At 35.3% G+C, this 24,218-nt stretch overlaps 1 long non-coding RNA gene across 4 annotated transcripts in view; it reads right to left on the reverse strand.

Annotated features, from left to right (window-relative positions):
• Positions 1 to 24,218, reverse strand: part of LOC105487869 (uncharacterized) — a 132,325-nt gene that overhangs the window by 100,516 nt on the left and 7,591 nt on the right. Inside the window, exon 2 of one of the 4 annotated variants that reach the window (XR_011620660.1) lies at positions 9,942 to 10,004. The exons of the other annotated variants lie outside the window; for them this stretch is intronic. This is a non-coding gene — a long non-coding RNA (uncharacterized lncRNA). The remainder of the gene's footprint in view (positions 1 to 9,941; positions 10,005 to 24,218) is intronic. 4 annotated transcript variants of the gene reach the window in all.

Raw genomic sequence — 24,218 nt, forward strand, 5'->3', positions numbered from 1 at the left:
ACAGCAAAGAATCCTGTGCCAAATACCAGTAGTGCAGGTGCTGAGAAACTCTACTCTATACTCACCATTCAACTGTATGAGATGTTAACATTTCAACACATTTGCTCCAAATCTCCTCTCCTTTAAATAAGAAAAATATTATAAATATATTCGAAGGATTTCTTTACTCCTGATCTCAATCTTCCCCTTCTCACCTTAGCGATAATCTCTAATCTAAAATTGATGTGCAGGTGACACTGCATATTTGTATATTTTATTTCATATGTATAAAACACTATGCTTTGTTGTGTATTCATTGTTCTTTTTTTTTTTTTTTTTTTTTTTTTTGGAGGCGTAGTCTCGCTCTGTCGCCCAGGCTGGAGTGCAGTGGCGCTATCTCGGCTCACTGCACGCTCTGCCTCCCGGGTTCACGCCATTCTCCTGCCTCAGTCTCCCGAGTAGCTGGGACTACAGGCAACTGCCACCATGCCTGGCTAATTTTTTTGTATTTTTAGTAGAGATAGGGTTTCACCGTGTTAGCCAGGATGGTCTCGATTTCCTGACCTCATGATCCACCCACCTGGCCTCCCAAAGCGCTGGGATTACAGGCTTGAGCCACCGTGCCCGGCTGTGTATTCATTATTCTTACGCACCAGATAGAAAGCTGTCGAATATCCTACAATTTCTTTCTTTCACTCAACATGTTTTTAATATTTATCAATTTTGATATTCATATGTCTGAGTCACTGGTTATAACACCTGTATAACCAATATATGTCTTTTGCCCTTATTTATTAACCATTAGTATATACGTAGATATTCTGTTGGTTTAAATTGTTCTCCTTGACAAACAGGGCTGTGATAAACTTTATTATACATTTCTCTCTGTGTGGTGTACTGGTTTGAATAGTGTCCCCCCAAATTCATGTTCATACAGAATGTTAGAATATGACTTTGTTTGGAAATAAGGGTGTTGCAGATATACCAAGTTAAGAAGAGGGCATAATGGATTAGGGTGGACCCTAATCTAATGACTGTGTCCTTGTAAGAAGAGAGGGAAATTAGACACAGAGCACACACAGAGAAGGACACCACGTGAAGACAAAGCCAGACTGGAGTGATGTGTCTGCAAACCAAGCAACGCCACCAATTGCTCACACCCACCAGAGGTGGAAGGGAGGCGTGAAACAGACTTTCCCTTAGAATTCCACAAAGAACTATCCTTAATTTCAGATTTTTGGCCTCTAGAATTTTGAAAGAATACATTTCTACTGCTTTAATCCACTCAGTTTGTTTTAATTTATTACGGCAACCCTCAGAAATTAATACATGTAGATATGTGGTACATTCTCTTAGTAATTAAATCAAAAAGTAGAAGAGCTGGGTTATACGGCATGTGCTTCCACAAATTATTAACTTATAAGACTTTCTCCACACAATAGCCTACCGTGTTATCATCATTGTTTACATTTTGTAGATACAAGTATTTTATTGTCTGTATTAACCTTTCCATGATTATTAGTAAATTTGTATACTTTTTCATAATTTTTATTCACTTAATTTTATTATTATGTGAAGTATCTAATAAATGCTTTAACCGTTTTGTGTGTATGTGTGTGAGAGAAGGGATGTTTGTTTTCAAAAACAACATGTAGCATGGTGTAATGCTTCATGGACACTAAATCTTTGTCTAATATACATTGCAAATCTTCTCTGAGCCTATGATTTATATTTTAAATTTGTATACATTCATTTTGGTAGGAGTTATTTATTTTATTTACCAGAGTCTAATTTTTATGACTTGTTCTCAGTTTCTGTGAAATAATTCATTCCACTACTACCCAAAATCTATTGTCCTACATGTTATTCTGAAAGTCTGATAATTTGATTTTAATATTTATACTTTTAATATAAGTGAAATTTACTTTGGTCCATAATATGATGTAGAGAACTATGTTCCCATAAAGAAATTCAATGTTTCTTTCATCATTTAGTGAGCAATGTGTTTTCTCCACATTTGATTGTAACATGACCTCTTGCCTATAAATAATATTTTAAGGCTCTATTTCTGGGTTTTCTTTCCTATTCCAATGACCCATTTGTCTAATACTCTCCCTATATAATGTGGTCTTAATTAACATACTTTTAAAAGACTTTTGATATATGAGATGATCAATTGCCCAACTTTGTTCTTCTTATTCTTAGCCCTTTACCCTTCAATAGGAATTTTAGGATCTACTTGCCAAGATGCAAAATAAACCCTAGAGGAATTTAAATTTAAAAGACATTGTCTTCACAATTTACTTGTAGTGATATCTGGTGTTATCTGACATTTTTATGGTACTGGGTCTTGTTATTCAGGACACTGGCTACCTTATCTTTGTCTTTTTTTTTTTTTTTTTTTTTTTGAGACAGAGTCTCCCTCTGTTGCCCAGGCTGGAGTGCGGTGGCATGATCTCGGCTCACTGCAACCCCTGTCTCACAGGTTCAAGTGATTCTCCTGCCTCAGTCACCCGAGTAGTTGGGATCACAGGCGCGTGCCACCACGCCTGGCTAATTTTTTGTATTTTTAGTAGAGACAGCATTTCACCATGTTGGCCAGGCTGGTCCCAAACTCCTGACCTCATCATACACCCGCCTCGGCCTCCCAAAGTGCTGATATTACAGATGTGAGACACCGCGCCCAGCCTTCTTTGTTTTTAGTCTTAATTTAGGTGAAGAAAGATTTTAAATCTATATGTAAAATTCTACTACTTTAAACAAAATTTACTATATACCACCAGATAGTTGCTCTATTATGTGTTATAATTTATTCTATATTCCTTGTCTATTAATGGTGTATGAGAACACCTTGATTTGAACACTGCTTTGCACCTTGCACCAGCATTCTTTTTTTTTTTTTTTTTTGAGACGGAGTCTCGCTCTGTCGCCCAGGCTGGAGTGCAGTGGCCGGATCTCAGCTCACTGCAAGCTCCGCCTCCCAGGTTCACGCCATTCTCCTGCCTCTGCCTCCGGAGTAGCTGGGACTACAGACACCCACCACCGTGACTGGCTAATTTTTTGTATTTTTAGCAGAGACGAGGTTTCACAGCGTTAGCCAGGATGGTCTCGATTTCCTGACTTTGTGATCCGACCGCCTCGGCCTCCCAAAGTGCTGGGATTACAGGCGTGGACCACCACACCCTGCCTGCACCAGCATTCTTATTAAATCATCTCATTAGTTTTAATAATTTATACACATTCTTGGTTTTTATATACATTTTATATAAATTAAAACCTATTTCCTGAAAATAATCGATTATTTTTATCTCTTGTTTTCCAATTGTCACACAAACTTTTTTATTGTTTAGGGGGTCCTGGTTAATATAGTAGTAAGTAGGCTGGTGCACATACTTGCTTTCTGCATAATTCTAATGGGACTCTTTATTTTTTTTAGACGGAGTCTCTGTCGCCAGGCTGGAGTGCAATGGTGAGATCTTGGCTCACTGCAACCTCCACCTCCCTGGTTCAAGCGATTCTCCTGCCTCAGCCTCCCGAGTAGCTGGGATTACAGGCACACACCACCACACCCAGCTAATTTTTGTATTTTTAGTAGAGACAGGCTTTCACCATGTTGGCCAGAATGGTCTGGATATCTTGACCTGGTGATCCGCCTCCCTCGGCCTCCTAAAGTGCTGGGAGTACAGGTGTGAGCCACCACACCCCGCAGGCTCTTTTTAAAATATCATACTTTGGCATGCTATTTTTGAAGGCTCAAGTACAGGCATTTCTTTTTATTTCCAGTTTGCTAAATTTTTATGATGAGTTAATGAGGAATATTATCAACATTTTCCAAATAATGGTCGATCAATGGATAATTACATACTATGCAAACTATATCCAATAAGTTATAAATGCTGTTAGTATCAGGTGACAGGTAGTGCTCCATTAAAAATAAAGTGTGTTTCTGAAATTTATTTACTTAATATTTTCTACAAGACACTTTGAATTTTTTCAAATGTGACATTAAATGTGTCAGCAATTTTAAACTTAATATCAGGCATAAAGTGTTTATAGGAGCTGCATGTGTTTCTAAATGTTTATGACTTTATCAAAGTATTGTATAATCTTTTGAGCAGATACTCACTTTAATATCTATTTTATAGATATTAAAATAATATCAATAGTAAATAGAGTTTAAATGTTTCAGGAAGGGCAAAATGGCTGAACTATCATAAGATTTTGGTGGTATCCTGGAAACAAAGGGAATAGAAATACAGATGAGAGATAAAATAGTTTATGAAACCAAATTGAAGCTTTGTGGTGATGAATACTAGCAGAAAACTCTGAAGAAAGGAGAAAAAAAGACTGTACATAAGAAATCACCAACTATAGACACTATGATGTAAGATATGCAAGATATTGCGGAACACAGTCAATGTTTAAAATAAATGCAGTAATATTTCTGACATCTCCCCGGGTTGATTGGGATAGTCTAGGTTATCCTGAGTAGAGCCAGTTTATTTATGTTATACAATTTGAATATCTTGAATGCTCCACAATCCAGCTTTATACGTTTCTAAGCATTGCCTAGAGTACCTCACTTTTCTTTTTAAACATTTCTAATTCCAGAAATCTGTATATGCAGCATGTTTCCATAAAACACAAATTCAATATGCTCAGATGATGATAAAATCAGAAGCACAATGGACCTGAGAATGAATGAAAGAACGGCAAATCCTACATTGCATGTCATAGTCACTCCCAAGTTTCACTCTTTACGTGGGCAAACTCCCCTTACAGTGTAAATTGTTCCCTCTCTGTCTGTGTGTCTTTCAGCTCTCTTAGTATCCCTCATCTAATTTCATTTCTCTGGCTCTGGCATTCTGTCTCTGGCTATGATCTCTCTATCTCGGTTTCTATCTTTTATTCACATAGAGGTAAGTGATAGAAATTGACTAGACATATGTGTTTTTGAAAAACATACCTAGCAATAACAGGATACATGTTTTAAAAGTTCTGTGTTGCCCAGGCTAATTAAAATTATTCAAATATTCAAAAATGGAAATGTTCATCATACAAATAGTGGAAATTTAAGTTTTATTTTCTTTCACTAAGAAATAAGTTGAAAAAACCCAAATCTCCTTTCTAGTTTAAATCATTTATATAGAAATTATCTCAACAGTAACAATTTAAAAATATTTTCTCATTTGCCAAACCTTATTTCAACAATTAAAATTAAGCAATCTGTATATTAAATCATTATATGATAATTAAGCACTGGGTTAATGCTAAATAAACAATACACAACTTGTTGGAAACATAATTGCATTCACTATAGTAATTAGCAGTTAAAAGTAACAGATAATTGTTTTGTGATGTTCTAAGATTAAAATCTAAGGAATACAGAACTACTCAAGAAATCACATCCTCCTATTTTTGTGAATTTGAACTCCATGTTTGACATTTGTCTGCAGGAAGAGTTACTCGTTTTTTTCTATTAAAGATTTCAGCAAACTAACACAAGAACAGAAAACCAAACACCACATGTTCTCACTCATAAGTGGGAGTTGAACAATGAGAACACATGGACACAGGGAGGGGAACATCACACGCCGGGGCCTGTTGTGAGGTGGGGAGCTAAGGGAGGGATAGCATTAGGAGAAATACCTAAAGTAGATGACGGGTTGATGGGTGCAGCAAACCACCATGGTACGTGTATACCTACGCAACAAACCTGCACATTCTGCATATGTATCCCAGAATTTAAATTATAATTTAAAAAAAGGAAAAAAAAAGATTTCTGAAGCTGATTTTGTATATTAAAGTCGATATGACAGGCATAAAGGCAAGAAGAAAGGGAGAAAGGGAAAGAGAAGGAAGGAAGTAAAGGAAGGGAGGGAAGGAGGGAAGGTGAGAAAGGAGGGAGGGAGGGAGGGAAGAAGGGAGGAAGGGTGGGTAAAGCAGTGTTTCGAAAGTATGACCTGTACCTGGAACTTCTTCCTGATTTATCTAATCCAATCTACACAACGCCACTGGGTATTGATTGTGATTATTCTCTTTCGAAAATAAAGATACATAATTTACATTAGATTAAATAACTTGACCGGGTTCACAAAGCCAAAGCTGACCATTTAAATTCCAGTCTAGGCAGGGTGCGGTGGCTCACGTCTGTAATCCCAGCACTTTGGGAGGCCAAGGTGGGCGGATCACGAGGTCAGAAGATTGAGACCATCCTGGCTAATATGGTGAAACCCCATCTCTACTAAAAATACAAAAAAATTAGCCAGGTGTGGTGGTGTGCGCCTGTAATCCCAGCTTTTGGGAAGCTGAGGCAGGAGAATTGCTTGAACCCAGGAGGTGGAGGTTGCAGTGAGCCTAGATTAAGCCACTGCACTCCAGTCTGGATGACAAAGCAAGACTCTGTCTCTAAATAAATAAATAAATAACAACATGTTGGTTTCCAACTTTCTAGCTTTTCTCCTCTGTAAAGCATTTGGCCATTTGGACAATCAGGCAAGGCAACAGGTTTGTTTTAAGAAGGCAGTCATTCATCTGATACAAGACCTGCCCTGGGATGTAATCTTGCAATGGAAGGTGTTAATAGGCAGAACAAGGGAGGCCACTGGTAGTTGGAGTGTAAAATATTTAGCATGCAGCTATCTCATATTTCACTCAGGAACAATTGCAGGTATAAAAGAACACTAACCTTGGGTAGTGGGGAGCATGTTGGTGGAGGATAAAGGTGGGGTGGCAATGGAATGGATGCTGTGTCGGACACTTTTTAACAATATTTATTAAGCAAAAACTATGAAACCAGCACTGTGGTGGGCCTTGAAAGTGTTCCCTCATCTAATCATGTGAGACTTTTTTTAACCATTTGATGAAGGAAAATCAGCAAACTGTGACTCACATCAATTAAATAATTATTTCAAGGACCCACTACTGCCAAGGCATACAAATTCAACCCTCAATTGATTTCATTATAGAGACCATACATCAACAAATATGTGGTGAAATATAATCTCAGTTGAAAGATCATAATTGTATGTATATATTCGTATGTGTATTTATACATACAAACACATATCTATTTAACATTAAAACAGTTATTTATCTTATATCTTTGTTTTTAATCCAAACTCTTGTTTTCCTATAATTTTAATATATTTTAATGATAGCTTCATAAGCATTTAGTCATTTCGTATTCCTGAAATAGTATTACGCCAAAGTCTATACAACAGGCTCTACTTGAAGTGTCTTCTACCTGTTCATGATAAGATAGACTATAAAGATATTTGTGTTTTGAGTGAAAGAAAAAGAAATGTATGAAGAATTAATGATTAGGAGATTCAACTACAACACCCTCTTTACCAAAACATGAACCAAAAGGGGAGTAAGAATTTTAGTCAGACACTCTTGAGAAAATAATACTTTGGTCATTGTCTAAGTAGAATTTATGGCTATTTGCAGTATTTAAACAGACAGTAAAGTGAAATAAATTCAGTTCATAGATTTACAAAAGTGATAAGTAGAACCATAAGAATGTACATATAAATATAGTTATGATATAAAAGCAAAATATAAGAATTTTTAAAATGGAGTAGAAATGGAAAATAAAAAATATCTAGTTCTTTGAAAGTAAATAATTGTATAAAATGGAAAAGGCAGGGAATTATCAAGGAATAATACTGAAATTTAGAACTATGGAGATACAAATATAGAATAGGATACTAAGGACTAGGTTTTTATGGAATAATACTATGTACAACTATAGGCTTTTAGAAAATGTTTATAGAATGAATACCTTCCATGCAGAATAAAACATAACTTACTAAAACTGAGTCAAAAAAATAATTCAAATTCCTAAGTGAGTCAATGACCATAGAGTAAAAAACATGCAAAACTTACCAAGAAAGAATCACCAAAATACTGTAGACTTAGAAAATTTTTGTGTGTTATTTTAAATTTATTTATTTTTGAGACGGAGTCTCGCTCTGTCACCCAGGCTGGAGTGCAGTGTTGCGATCTTGGCTCACTGCAACCTCTGCCTCCCGGGTTCAAGCGATTCTCCTGCCTCAGCCTCCCAAGTGGCTGGGACTACAGGTGAGTGCCACCATGCCTGTCTAATTTTTTTGTAGTTTTAGTAGAGACGGGGTTTCACTGTGTTAGCCAGGATGGTTTCGATCTCCCGACCTCGTGATCCGCCTGCCTCAGCCTCCCAAAGTGTTGGGACTACAAGTGTGAGCCACCTCGCCCGGCCTGTTATTTTAAATTTTTGTTTAAAAAGTTTAATTGAGATGTTCTGTGAACTGTTTTCCAGAATTATGGAATATTGCATAATTTATTTGATGAAGCTCATTTACATTTGACAAAGAAACTATCAGAGGAAAAATATAAAATGATATCATTTATGGATATATATTTTAAAAAACTAATGAACTATTATGAGTTGATTTCAACAGGATTAATGAGAAAGAGCACAACGGAAATTCCATAAAAGTAAGGCTCTGCCTCAGTGATAACCCCTAAAAAACTGACCAAAAAACAGCCATCTTTTTAATATGAAAAAGCAAATGTCAAAATTTTAATTGCTGGGTAAACAAAACAGATGCCCCAATTAAAATTAGAAGCAAAATTATAAATTTGCATTTGGGGCGTAATGTTTTATGAATGCAAGAAGGTAGTAAATAGATATCAGATAAGGAATAATCACTTTTAACATTTGCTGGTAAACACACTTTTATGTAGATAATATTAAAAGATTACTTAGCAAGATTATTTCATGTAAGAAAAATGTATTATGTAAACACATCTAAGAACAACTTTAACAAAATTGTAAATTGATGATTGTAATTGACTGAGCATTCCCTTTGTATCATGCATTATCTTAAGTATCTTGAATATATTATGTAATTAAATTGTCATTCTCATTTTTAGACTAAGAAAGAAAAACTCACAGACATTAAGTAACCTTCCTGGGGTTCCAGAGCCAGAAATTGGAAGAACCAGGATTCAAATCCAGTGTTGTCTGACTCCAGTCTATTTTTTTTCCATTTTTTAATTGTGATAAAATACCCATTCACCATGTTAATGACTTTCAAATGTAGTAAAGTCTATTTTATTAACTATATTAATAAGCACCAGAAAGCTGATTATTAATATTGGTATTAGACAATTATATAAGGTTATTATACTTGAGCTAATTTGACGGTTACAGATGATCAGCCTTGGAAAAAAATGAATTGCAAAGACTTTTGAAATAGATCTAAAATGAGACATCACAAATAGGCCTTTTATGTTAGAGTAAAATTCAAGTTAAGACCTCACCTCAAAATATGTGGCAAAGCATAATCCTATGGATTAAAATATTATATATAAAATAGTCCTTCCAAAAGATATTTTAAAAGTTGAATATTTTTCTGACTTCTAAATCCCTGAAATTTTAATAATTAACAGTACTGCAGAAAAAAATTGGTAATTTTTATCTCATGCAAATAAAATATCTGACTGTTCTAAGTCAATATCAACTACATTAACAGGCAAATATTATAAAGTTAATGTCATGAATACACAAAGAATTTACACAAAGGATTAAGATAATCTCTAATATCCAAAATAATTGGCTAGCAAATGTGACCTGAAAAGTGTGTTGTGAAATTAATCCAATAACTTAAGAACAGGATTGCTTTAGATAAAGAAAAAAAGGTGGTAGAAAACATAAGAAAGCATCACCCTCATAAAGAATAACTGGAAACTTTTATTCATGAAATTTACATCTACGTCTATATCTGTTTTTCCTATAGAGCAGTGGTCCTCAACCTTTTTAGCACAAGAGACCGGTTTCATGGAAGACAGTTTTTCCATGGAATGGGGGGTAACTGGGGATGGTTTCTGGATGATTTAAGCACATTACATTTATTGTGCACTTTATATTTCTATTATTATATTGTCATATACTATAAAATAATTATACAACTCACCACAGGTAGAATCAGTGGGAGCTCTGAATTTGTTCTCCTGCGACTAGATAGTTCCATCTGGGGCTGATGGGGGACAATGACAGATCATCAGTTATTAGATTCTCATCAGCAGCCCACAACCTACTTCCCTCACAGGCACAGTTCACAACCGGGTTCACACACCTATGAGAATCTAATGCCACTGCTAATCTGACAGGAGGTGGTACAGGTGGTACAGGTGGTAATGCTAACTGCTCACCTCCGGTGCAGCCAGTTTCCTAACAGGCCACAGATAGGTAGCAGTAAGTGACCTGGGGCTTGGAGATCCCTATTACAGAGCATCCACATATGTATTTATGCACTAGGTTATGATATACAGTTTATTTCTTCAGTGGACAGGAGACACAGGAGCCTGAAAAATACTGAACTATAATGATGAGGGTGTGGTAAAATGCAGCATTTTCTTGTCCTGTTTTGGGGGTATTCATTATTATATAATCTATCTGAAAAATTAGTTTAAAATTATGCAAGAGCCCCTTTCCATAAAAATTCATGGCCGGGCATGGTGGCTCAGGCCTGTAATCCCAGCACTTTGGAAGGCCCAGGCGGGTGGATCATGAAGTCAGGAGTTCAAGACCAGCCTGAACAACATGGTAAAACTCCATCTCTACTAAAAATACAAAAATTAGCTGGGCGTGGTGGCGCACACCTATAGTCCCAGCTACTTGGGAGGCTGAGCAGGAGAACTGCTTGAACCTGGGAGGCAGAGGTTGTAGAGAGCCAAGATCATACCACTGCACTCCAACTGCAACAGAGTGAGACTCCGACTAAAAAAAACAAAAAACAAACAAACAAAAATCATTAAATATGTGACCAAAGATTTGAATAGGAGAGTTTCTCTGTCACCTTTACTCAAAATTCTCCAGTGTATCTCCATTTCTCCAAGAATGAAAGATTTGTCCTCAGAGGCCTTCCAATAGCCAAGAAGGCACATGTAATTTGGGTGACCCGTTGCTTTCTGACCTTGCATATTCCTCTCACCCTCTCAGTTTCAATCACACTGTCCTCCTAGCTGTTTTTCAAACACACCAGGCACATTCCCATAGGACATTTGCCCAGGAGATTCCTCTGCTTTGAGAGTTCTCTGCCTGTGGGTGGGGTTTACCTCTTTTCTGCAAGTTAATGCTCAAATTAAAAATTACAATACCTATTAAAAATTGTACCTATTAAAAATAGCCATCAATTAAAAATTGCCATACTAGTTTCAGCACTACTTAGCCCCTTCTTCCGGCTTTAGTTTTGTTCTATAAAATTTATCCCCTACTGAAAGGGTGGGAAAAAATAAAATTAAATGAAATTTATCCACTCTTAACATAGTATACAATCTAATTATTATTATATTTATTCCTTATTTAATCTCTGAATGCTCTCTTTGTTCCCCACCACGAAGAATATATCCCCATAAGAGAAATAGTTAAGTAAAATTAGAAATGTATGGTTATTAATACTATAGACCACATTTTATATAGAACAATGATAAGTACACAAAATAATGATAAAAAGGAGAGTAATGTGCCTAAAGGATAGGAAATGCACAGAAATATTAACAGCGATTGTATAAGGGTTGGGACTCATTAGTATTTGCTGTAGTTCATTCGTTTTGTTTATATCATATATATTTTATTCATTTTCAATGTTTAATAAAATGAAAATATGAGACTAATAGCTTTAAAAATATTAGCTTAATTTTGACCTTGGCAATTATACAAAAATATCAAAACAATGCATTCCATGAATTCTAGGTAAAGATAGATACAAAAATTTTTGACAAAATGTGAAACCCATTCCTTGTTTTATGCTTTATACAAGTATGAGAATAAAAATATATTTGATAATATAAAATTATTATGGATAAATAATACTGATTGGTTAACATTACTATTATTTTCAGAAAGTATGCTTGAATACTTATTCAGCTTGAGAATGTTTTAAATTGGTGCTGTTTATTAAGACAGTATGATGCAAAATGTAAATGTCAAAATAACTATCTTCTATATAGCACTAAATTACAAAATAAAAAATATAGCAGAAAACAGATCTCATACACAATGGCAATCAAAAACACAAAGAAGTATTAATTTAACATGGACTAGAGTTTATATGAAGGAATAGCATTCTATAAAAACAAAAATGAAAATTGAAGAAATACAGATAAATTCAATGCACCTGATGAAAGGACTTATTTTACAAACAGGTCATTTATTCTCAGACTATTTTATAAATAATACATTCAAAGTATAGTGGTTAAAACTATACATTTTACTATTTAAGACCATGGGCTCAAATTCTGTCTTGGTGATGTGTGAGTTTTGTAGCTGTGGGCATGAGTAGTATGGGAATATAATAGCATTTATCCCAAATTCTTGTGAAAAATAAATAAGGTAATGAATGCACAGGGTTTAGCAAAATATGTGGGCCAAAGTAGGCACTCGGTTTTCCAAATCTTATCTGCTTTTTGTTATTTTTGTAACTTGATAAAAATAAATCTATGTATTTCTTGGAAAATTAAACAGCAAGAAAAATTAAGATGCCATTGTTATTAAAATAAAGACTCCCAAAAGGGAATAAGCCATTTAAACTATTGTAAAACTAAATTAATAAAATCACAGTGATACTGGTATAAGAATTGGAAATATAAATAAAACCCAAGATATACATAAGAAACATACAATCACACACACACACACACGCACACACACACGCACACACACAGAGAATATATTATTCATGTATTCACTTGTTCAATAATTGTTGACATACTATGTTCCAGAAATTGTGTTTGGTGCTGAAGTTTCAAATACTTCAATGAAATTTACAAAATACTGAGAATGACAGATTAGAAAAATAATCAATTGTAATACCATTTGAGGTATGACAATCATAGTGATAATGGCAGGAATTCCATAACTTTTAAAGATCTGTAAAACAGAATTCTAATGCAAGGCATCAAAATTTCCTAACAAAAAAATGAGAGAGAAAATGGGGAGAAACTCACCTTTTATGTTAGGGGTACACAAAGTGTCTCTTTGTTGCCAAATGTAAGACTGTAATTATCTCCTATCTAAAATTTGCCAAGTCATTGTCCTGGAAGATTGCCTACTGCTTCTGAGGACTGGAGGAATGAGCAAGAGGAAGGTGCCTGGTAAGACGTGAGACAGGCTAACAGAGAGGATAGGGTCATTTTTCTAATTTCTAGGTTCTGAGACAAGGAATCAATAATATGTCCTCAAGCCCTAAAATTGAGGACCATGGAGGAAAATGTGAACCATGGACTTGCTAGAAGGCACCATAGATTAAGAATACACAAAGGAGAGCACTGTTGATCAAGACTGTGAGCTGGAGCTCAGAAACATATGAGGCTTAATCATCTAAGGGATTCAAGGAACCTACAAAAACTAGGCGAGTTAGATGGTGAACACTCATTGAAATTAAAACACTTACAAGGGGTTAAATTCTCTTTAAAACACATTATGACAATCAAGGAGTGAATATCTTTTTTGTCAGCCAAATAAGGAACTATGTTTTCCTCTCTCTGGAGCATGTGTCTGAGACAAGATGAAGCTCCCAAACCTTGCACCTCCTGTGCAACTAGAACCAGAGGTGATCTGAATTAGGAATACTGGAGATGAGCTTAGAATCTGATATGAGGACAAAACTAGATGAATATTAACCACTGTTAAAATGAAAGTTGAACAAAAGCCTATGGAATATGGTTAAACTTCCATTAAATGGTTTATTCTTCTGCAGGAAAGGAGTGATCAACATAAATCGCAATAATTAGAAAAAATAAACATTTTGTTTGTAGCCAAAATTGAGATTCTTCAATAAGCCAATTATATGTAGATAAAACAAAGTAAAATAAACCACAAAAAAAGTTGAGTCACTTGAGCTTTGATGAGACTTACAGTACTATGTTGAATGGGAGTGGTAAGTGTAGACCTTCTTGTCTTATTCCAACACTTAGGGAGAATTCTTTTGCAACTTTTGGGCATTAAGTGTAATGTTATTTTAAGATATCGTCCCGATGCCAAGTTTGTTGAGGATTTTTATAATGAAAGGATGTTGGATTTTTTTCAAATACTTTTTCTGTATCTATTGAGATTATCATAATTTTTTAATACTGTTTATGTGATGAATCACATTTATTGATCTGCATATGTTGAAACATCTTTGTATCCCAGGAATGAAGCCCAATTGGCTATGATGAATTATCTTTTTGATGTGCTGCTGGATTCAGTTTGCTAGTATTTTGTTGAGGATTTTTGTATCTGAGGATTTTTGTAGTATTCGTCAGGGATATTGCCTGTAGTTTTCTTTTTGTTGTTGCTGTGTCCTTGCCAGACTTTGGTATCAGGATGATATTGGTTTGTAGAATGAGTTACTTTCTTGGAATAGTTTCAGTAAGATCCATACCAGCTCTTCTTTGTATGTCTAGTAGAATCGGGCTGTGGATACATTTGATCTAGGGCTTTTTCATTGCTAAGTTTTTTATTACTGACTCAAATTTGTAACTCATTCAGGATTTCAGTTTCTTCCTGATTCAGTTTTGGGAGGTTGTCTCCAGGAATTTATCCACTTTCTCTAGGTTTTCTAGTTTGTGCATGTAGAGATGTTGGCAGTAGTCTCTGAGGGTCTTTTGTATATATCTGTGATATAATTTGTAATGTCACCTTTTTCATTTCTCATTGTGCTTGTTTGGATACTCTCTTTTTCCTTTGTCAATCAAGCTAGCTGTCTATCTCTCCTGTTCATTCTTTCAAAAAACCAACTTTTCATTTTTTTGATCCTTTGTATTTATTTTTGATCCCAATTTCATTTAGTTCTACTCTGAACTTAGTTATTTCTTGTCTTCTGCTAGCTTTGGATTTGGTTTGTTCTTGTTTTTATAGTTATGTGTGATGTTAAGTTGTTAATTTGATATCTTTCTATCTTCTTGATGTAAGAATATAGTGCTTTAAACTTTCCTCCTAACAGCTTTTGCTGTATCCCAGAAGATCTGGTATGTTGTGCCTCTATTTTCTTTTGTTTCAAATATTATTTTGATGTCTACCTTAATTTTTTTTTTTTTTTTTTTTTTTTTTGCTTACCCAAAACTCATTCAGGTGCAACTTAGTTGTTGAGTTTCCATATATTCATAGTACTGAGCATCCTAATCAGAGAAATCAGGCAAAAGAATGAAAAGGCACTCAAATAGGAAAAGAGGATGTCCAGTGACCTGATTTCTGATTACAAACAATATGATTATATACCTGGACAATCATAAAGACTCTGTGAAAACAGTCTTAGACCTGATAAGCAACTTGAGTAAAGTGTTAGGATACAAAGTCAGCATGCAAAAATCAGCAGCATGTCTATACACCAATAAAATTCAAGCTGATACTTAAATCAAGAACACAATCCCACTTAGAATAGCCAAAAGACATAAAAATATCAAGGAATGTGTCTAACTAGGGAGGTGAAAGATCTCTACAAGGAGAATTATAAAACACGTTGAGAGAAATTACAGAGGACACAAATTAAAAAAACACCCCATGCTCACAGACTGTAAGAATCAGTATTATTAAAATGTTCATAATGCCCAAAGCAATCTAGAGATGCAATAAAATCCCTATCAAATTACTAATGTAATTTTTCACAGAATTAGGAAAAACAATTCTAAAATTCACATGGAGCCAAAAAAGAGCTAAAATAGCTAAAACAATCCTAAGCAAAATAACAAAGCTAGAACTATCACATTACATAATTTCAAACTGTACTAAACGGGTATAGTAACTAAAACAGCATGGTATAGGTACACAACAATGTAACAGAATAGAGAGCCCAGAAACAAAGCCACACACCTACAACAAAATGATCTTTCACAAAACTGATAAAAATAAACAATGAGGAAAGGACAACCTATTTAATAAATAAGGCTGGGAAAACTGGCTATCCGTATGCAGAAGAATGAAATTGGACCCCTATCTCTCATCATATACAAAAATTAACTCAGTATGTATTAAGATTTACCTGTAAGACCCCAAACTATAAACATCCTAGAAGAAAATCTAGGAAATACTCTTCTAGACATTGGCCTAGGCAAAGAATTTATGACTAAAGACTCAAAGGCAAATGTAACAAAAATAAAAACTGACTTAAACTGAAGAGCTTCTCCACAGCAAAGAAACTATCAACAGTGTAAACAGGCCACCTACAGAATGGGAGAAAATATTTGCACATTATGCATCTGACAAAGGACTAATATCCGGAATCTATTAGGAATCCAAATAAATCAGCAAGAAAATATGAATAACCCCATTAAAAAGTGGACAAAAGTTACGAATAGACACTTGTTTAAATTTTTTTGAGACAGACTTTCACTCTTGTTTCCCAGGCTAGAGTTCAATGGTGCGATCTCGGCTCACTGCAACCTCGGCCTCCTGGGTTCAAGGGATTCTCATGCCTCAGCCTCTCGAATAGCTAAGACTACAGGCACGCACCACCACTCCGGCTAATTTTTGTATTTTTAGTAGAGACAGGGCTTCACCATGTTGACCTGGCTGGTCTCAAACTTCTGACCTCAGGTGATGCACCCACCTTGGCCTCCCAAGGTGCTGAGATTACAGGCGTGAGTTACCATGCCCAGCTGACACTTCTTAAAAGAAGATAAACAAGTGGCCAACTAACATATGAAAAAACGCTCAACCTCACTATCACAGAAATGCAAGTTAAAACCACAATGAGACACAATCTCACAAAAGCCAGAATGGCTATTATTAAAACGTAAAAACAAACAAACAAACAAACAAAAACACATGCTAGTGAGACTACAGTGAAAAGAGAGTGCTTTTAAACTGCTGGTGGGAATGTAAATGTTCCACAGTGGGCGGGTCTATGCACACCTACCCCAAAATCTGAGGAGAGGCCAAAAAAAGAGGCTGATAAATCCAGTTTCGCCAAACGAAACATTTTATAGGGACTTGTGAACAGAAGCCATGTTTGTGTCTTGTGTCACAGGGAGACAAGATGGTGGATCCCCAGGCCATTATCTCCCAGACCCATTGCTCTTATACCATAGGGAAGGAGTAGTTCAGAAGAGATATGTAAGACAATTGAAGTGCAATAACAGCAAGGTCGTTTTACCTAAGGGCTTACGGTTAGTACCTGCTCTAACACAGGAACAAAAGATAAACTGAAATCTTAGGGGCCTTTCTGGATTAGGAGTTAATCAGAAGCCAACATGGCAGATTAGATGGAGTTACATTTGCCTCCACAATGAATGGGTTCGCCCACTGCGGAAAGTAGTTTGGAGACCGAAATACTACCTATTGGGGAATACATTCACTATTTGATTGATGGGCTAAACAGAAGCCTAAACCCTAAACACAACATATCCATGTAACACACCCAGTCTTGTACCCAGTGAATCTAAAATAGGAAAGTACGGGCCTGGCTCAGTGCCTCACGCCTGTAATCCCCAAACCTTGAGAGGCCGAGGTGGGCGGATCATTTGAGGTCAGGCATTTGAGACCAGCCTGGCAAATATGGTGAAACCCTGTCTCTACTGAAAATAGAAAAAATTAGCCAGGTGTGGTAGTACACGCCTGTAATCCCAGCTACTTGGGAGGCTGAGGCAGGAGAACGGCTTGAACCCGGGAGGCAGAGGTTACAGTGAGCCAGGATAGTGCCACTGCATGGGTGACAGAGTGAGACTTGTCTCAAAAAATTAAAAAAAAAAAAAAAAGGAAAATACAAACTAAAAGTTGATAAGTTGATGAGAAATATGAGAAATAAACTATGTGAGAATGAATACAAGTATTCTTCAGGTTAAACTTAATAGGCAATATCAGAAATAAATCATCTAGAGATGATTTACCTCACGATTTTTACCTGGTGACATTTTGCCTCCTAGGGGACTATTTGGCAATGGTTGGAGACCTTTTGGTTGTCACAAATGGAATGAGGGCTACTGGCATCTAGTGGGCAGAGACCAGGGATGCTGTTAAACACCTTACAATGCACAGAATAGCCCCCAACAATAAATTATCCAGCCCTAACTGTCAATAGTGCTGAGGTTAGAAACCTTAATTTAACTCCTGCCTATTGGCACTTAAGCATTGCCAGTTGTTTAGAGGAGTTGAAAGTACTTTATCTAACTGGAACAAATTTGCTGAGTCCGTCATAGGATATTCACTTTAAAAAGGCAAAGTGTATCACACAGCCAAGTACACATCTTGGTTAAAATCTGATTCCTAGCCTTTTACCCCATTTAATTAATGTGGATATAGAACATTAGAGGTCCTGTTGTGAGAAAACCTCCAGTAGCCTAGCTGAGTTAGGTGCCTTTCAAGAGGCAACCGATTTTATTTTTGAGCCTCCTCTAACTTAATTTGCAATCTTGATAGTCACCTCCTGCCTTGGATAACTATTTCCAAATCTGTCAGAAATGGGCATTGACTTAGGAAGTATCCTTTTAGAGATGCGACATTTTCTCTTTGCTTCACCTAATCCCTCTTCCTACACACATCTTTTTGTATCTTCTCTTTCCATGAAAAAATCCCCAGATTTCAACTTCCATCCTTTGTCATATTAAACAAAAAAAAAAAAAGAGGAAAATGTGGAACACCTGACGCTTTCCGAGACAAGAACATTTCTGCAGGAGCACAGAAATCAAAGGAAATGAGACATTCTATTATCTGCACAATCTGAAGTTTAATTAAAACAACTTTTCATTGCCCTATTAGAATCATGATGGGAAGGGAGGAATGAAGCACATTTCTTTATTTGCTGTCTTTATAGTGCCTAAGCTGCATGATATAACTTTTACTAACAGCTTCGAGAAAACTTGAATGCAAAGGTATTCATTGGCTTCTATGGTGAAAAACATGCTACTTAATGGAATTTACACAGCACTGTGTGTGTTTTAATGCAGATAGTGTTTAAGAGAGGAAAATGTTGTACGGAGTTTTATAATAGACATTGATGTACTCTGTAATAAAGTAAAATAATCATTTTTCAACCTATTAAGGACCACGAGTCACTAAGTAATACCTGTGTATTCAGTATGCATTTCTTCATAATGAGTTTACAAAACAATAAGCTCATTTTGTCCAATTATTGGTTCTCCACACTCCCAAAATATAGTTTTGTGTATAATATAAATACATACAACCATATATGCATATTAAATATATATAATCACATATTTGTGATACATGGTGTATGTGAATATATAATTTATGTGTGTGTATATTCTGTAAATTTGAAATGTTTAATATTTTTGCCCTCTCATTCTCTTATTCTCTCTTTGTGGTCAGAGGGGTACGAGGTACAGAATAACTACAGAAAGTTCTCTGTAAATACCTCCACCACAGCACAGATAATATTGCTATAAACATGATTCTGTGGAACAAAATTACACAAGTGGAGCAAGAAATGTTCATAGATTTGGGAGAATTATGCTCTAGTGTTCTAAAATAAGATTTAAAAAATAAATTTAAAAGATTCTCTTGGCTCCCTTTCATTTTGTTTTTGTTTTTTTATTGATTTTTAGTAGCTCTATTGAGGTATAATATATATAAAATAACCTGAACATATTTGAAATGTACAATTTAATGTTTAGACATATATCTGTACAAGTTAAAAACTTCACTATGATCAAGAAATGAAAAAATAAATTATCCATTAGGTTTTCTCAGGTCCCTGTGTAATTTCTCCCCACCGCACCCCCACCACTCCCTGCCTCCAAACTAGCCCATCTCTAGACAACAACAGATACGTTTTTTTTTTTAAACTACAGATTACTTTGCATTTTCTCAAATTTTATATAAATAGAATATTTCATACATATCATGTACCCTTTTTTCTCCTCTGACTTCTTTCATTCAGTATAATTATTTTATCTATGTGGTATGTTTTAGTGGGTTGTTCCTTTTTATTGCTGAGTAGTATTCCTTTCCATGGATGTAGCAATGAGTAACAAAAGTTCTAGAGTAGTCTTCTTTTCCTTATTCCTTATATAAGTGGGAAGCACTAAATATTTTACTATTTACTAGGATGTAAGAATCCTTGTGAGTTATGATTACTCATTAACTACTTAATTAGTAAATTAACCAGGAAGTAGAATTTTTGTATAGGCTATTTTTCAAGCTGAAGTAAGTCCATTCTGTTCCTAGTTTGCTACAAAGTTTTATTAGGAATGGGTGTTAGATTTGTAAAATGCCTTTCGAGTCTATGGAGATGATTCTATGTTTTCTTCCTTTCTTAGTATTTATATGGTTTGGATCTACCCCCATAATTCAATCACATCCCACCCAAATCTCATGTCAAATTACAATGCCCAATGGTGGAGTTAGGGCTTGGTGGGAGACAATTGGATTATGGGGGCAGATTTTTCCCCTCAATGCTGCCCTTGTGATGGTGAATGAATACTCACAAGATCTGGTTGTTTTAACATGTGGTACCTCCCCCTCTCTCTCTTCCTCCTGCTCCGGCCATATAAGATGTGCCCGCTGTCCCTTCACCAGAAGCCATCATGCTTCCTGTACAGCCTATGGAACTGTGAGCCAATTCAACCCTTTTCTTCATAAATAATCCAGTCTCAGATATGTATCGCAATACAAAAACAGCTAATACAAGTATGTTCATAGAAGGAATTACAATGATTGATTTGTGAATGCTAAATTAACCTTGTATTCCTAATATAAAATCCATCTGGCCTTGATGTTATTTTATGTATTGTTAGATGCAATTTGCTGAGATTGTGTTAAGAACCTTTCCACGTATATTCGTAAGAGATGTTTTTCTTTTATGTCTACAGCGTTCTTTCTTTTTAACACTTTTGTCCGGTTTCAGTATCAAAGAAATGCTGGCATCATAGAATGAGTTGAAAAATATTGCCATCTCTTCAATTTTTTAGAAGAATGTTATACAATTAGTACAATCTCTAAAGGTTTGGCAGAAAATACTGGTGAAGCAATTTGAGCCTGGAGTTTTTTTTGTGGGGTAGTTTATCATTACTCTCCTAAGAGTCCTACACCTGTAGAAATGTATCCTATAAATGATTATTTTATACTGAATCCACTTTGAATGATTCCCTCCTTCCTCCATATTTGGGTTATGTGTTCTTTGTGTGCACAATTAGGATACTCTGCATTTACCTCTATTGTTGTAAAGTAGATATTTTTTTTACCCTAAAATGTGATCTCCTTACAACAACTTATCCATATTTTTCCCAGGAAATAAACAATGTTTCACATATAAGGTGGCTCCCCTATAAAACTGAGAAACATACTAGGAAAAAAATGCAACTGTGACATTATTATTTTTACTGGTGGTAGCTATGATGAAGTAGAAATACTACTGAACTTAGAAGTTTTGGTTCAGTACTAGCTGTGAAAACAAATTAAGACCACCCAAATGTGTAAAAGCAGAGGCTAACTAGCTTTCCATAATATTCATAAATATTCAGAGCTTTCTATAGCAAAGGAGTCAGCCGCAATCACTTGTGTTTGGCAGAGATTCAAAGGCAAGCATGGAAATGGGAAATTGTTGTAGTGAAAACAAAGGGAAGGCTTCAAGTGTGTCCTTATTGGATGTTCTGACATGGGAAAACTGGATTTGTGTTATCTAGAATTGTGGTTGGTTTGGGGAGAATAATCAGTTTTCCTTAGTTGGTCCTGAGGTGGAAATGGGCAAAATGGAAAAGCTCTAAGTTGTTGTCCAAGTCCTGACATTCTGGGCCAATAGCTTTAGAGGCTGTGGTTTCTGGGCTGGTTGCTGCAGAGGTTTTGGGACAGAGGTTCTACTGTTATGTATGGTCTGACCATTGTTCCTGGGTATGTTCACTCTTTCATAGCTCAGCTGCCTAGCATGTGTGTGGCCCTTATGAGCACTGAACTGTTACAGAGCTAATGAGGAACTTGAAGCTCAGGGAGAATAAGGCACAAACTTAAAGTTACATGTTTAATAAAGAGTTAATTTTAAGAGTGTTGGGTTTTGATCTAGAGCAATAGTTCTCAAAGTGCAGTTTGGGCGCCAGCAGCATGAGGTAACTTGGGAAGCTGTTAGAAATGCAAATTTTGGGCTCTGCCCAAGGCCTATTGACTCTGATATGCTGGGGGTGGGGTTCAGCAATTTGTGTCTAAATAAGCCTTCCAGGTGATTGGGATGCTTACACTTATTTGATGAGTATGAGAACTGCTGATCTAGAGCTAGGTTCATTACACTGTGAAACTTTCCAGCTAGGAAAAACGAATTCCCTAACCCTGAATATGCTCCTCTAGATGTCAATGGTATGATGGTTAGAGTAATTTGCTTAACAAGGATTAGAAATAATCACTGTGTTTTAAATGTGAGATGCTCAAGTTCTTGCAAGGGATTTGAATAAATTGAGCTTTATTAGGACTGATAAAATAAGGATACTTATATCCCTAAAGAACAGTTAAGTCTGAACATGCGATAAATCAAAGGAAATTCTAGGCTTGGAATCTGTAGATGCCATTAATTAGTAGATGAGGTTCTTGGCATTTAGATTGAGTTAGAATCTTAATTTGGGGGAAGTGACATTTGATACAGAATGCTGGCCCTTCAGAAACAAAGAAACCTTGCATGTCCCAACCACTCATTAAAAAAAAAAAAAAAAAAAAAAGGAAAACAGTACAATTAGAGGGCATCAAGTCTTGCATTCTTTTAAAGATAGAACCCCATTTCACAGACTTCAGTTTCACAAAGACAGTGTATTAGATGCTTTACATAAAATTAGAGGTGATTTAGTCAGAAAATGGAAGCTGTTAATACAAGAGACAAAAAAAAATTTTAAATTGAAACATACATATCAAAATATAAGACTAAAATATATTAAAATGTTCTAATAATACAGCATTAGAATAGAAAAAATATTCTAATGTAGGTCCACTTAATAAGTATTGAGACTTTTGCTGAAATCAATCATATGTCATAACCAGGAAAATAGTAGTAAAGCAGTAGGACTGTGATATGGCTTTGTCTCATGTGCTTTACATATGATTGATATGTAAGCACACACACATATACATGTACATATAAATGTATATATACACATATGTATTAATATGTGATATATATGTGTGTGTGTGTATATATATATTATGTTTGTGTGTGTATTCCCCAGATTATTTCCCTACAAGGTGTTAGCAACATATCTGATAGTGGAAGCCTGCATGCCTTATTTTAAATGGGGAAAAATGTGTTTTCAACCTATCCAAAAGCCCAACAAATTATCCACGATATTATATACTTTACCCCCTTATTTAGCAATCCACAAAATATTTCTGCTTAATATTATATATTTGAATCATCATTACTAATTTAATCTATACTTTAAAATCCCTTTAATGAATATGTTTGCATAGTGTGTAATGATTATGTACAATATATAAAACAAATTGCATTTTTATTTTGGTATTCACTTCTCAGAATGCACAGACTTTGTGATTTACAGAAGTTTTTCTAAGGATTTGACCTTTCTACATTCTTGGATTCACTTACACTAACCATTTTATATTTTATATAATACTGTGGGGAAGATGATAGTGTCACCTTTGTCGACAACTTGACCTCAATACACAACCAAAGACATTATCCTAATCAGGGAGCAGCTGAGAAACTAGTGCAAAACCCTCTATATCCTTCCATCCAACTCATGCCCAACTCATACATTTTACTGGCTCACACAAGCATATTCCTTAGAGTAGGGTTTGGATTTTAGAATCAGATGTTGAATTTTGTGTAAAATATTTCTTCAAGTCTTTATATTCCAAACTTTAAATTCAAAGAACATGCATCCTTTCAGTTGGAGATGGACAGAAAAAAAGAGCACATAAATATATGTTGTATACACACATGGATATTTGTGTATATATCTCATGTATGTATATGTGCACCTCTATGTCCATATATATGTACATTTGAGGATATATCTATATATATACACAGTTGTTCATGGTTTCTATTTATAGATTACATAATGAGGTAGATAAATACTAAATAAATATGTGATTGTACATTATCTTTACAAGGTCCCACCTTTAATATGCTAGACAAAGGAGCCAGTGAAAATAATTCCCTTTAAAAGATTATAGTTTAATTAGGAGAGAGAGCATATAAACAGACAAGGTATCTGACATAAATATTTAATTATCAAATAAAGAGATAAATATATTATACCAACACATTGAAAATAATATAAATCTTAACAACTAATAATGTACAGCAATAAAT

Source organism: Macaca nemestrina, chromosome 3, assembly GCF_043159975.1.
Source record: "Macaca nemestrina isolate mMacNem1 chromosome 3, mMacNem.hap1, whole genome shotgun sequence".
NCBI classification, from domain to species: Eukaryota; Metazoa; Chordata; class Mammalia; order Primates; family Cercopithecidae; genus Macaca; species Macaca nemestrina.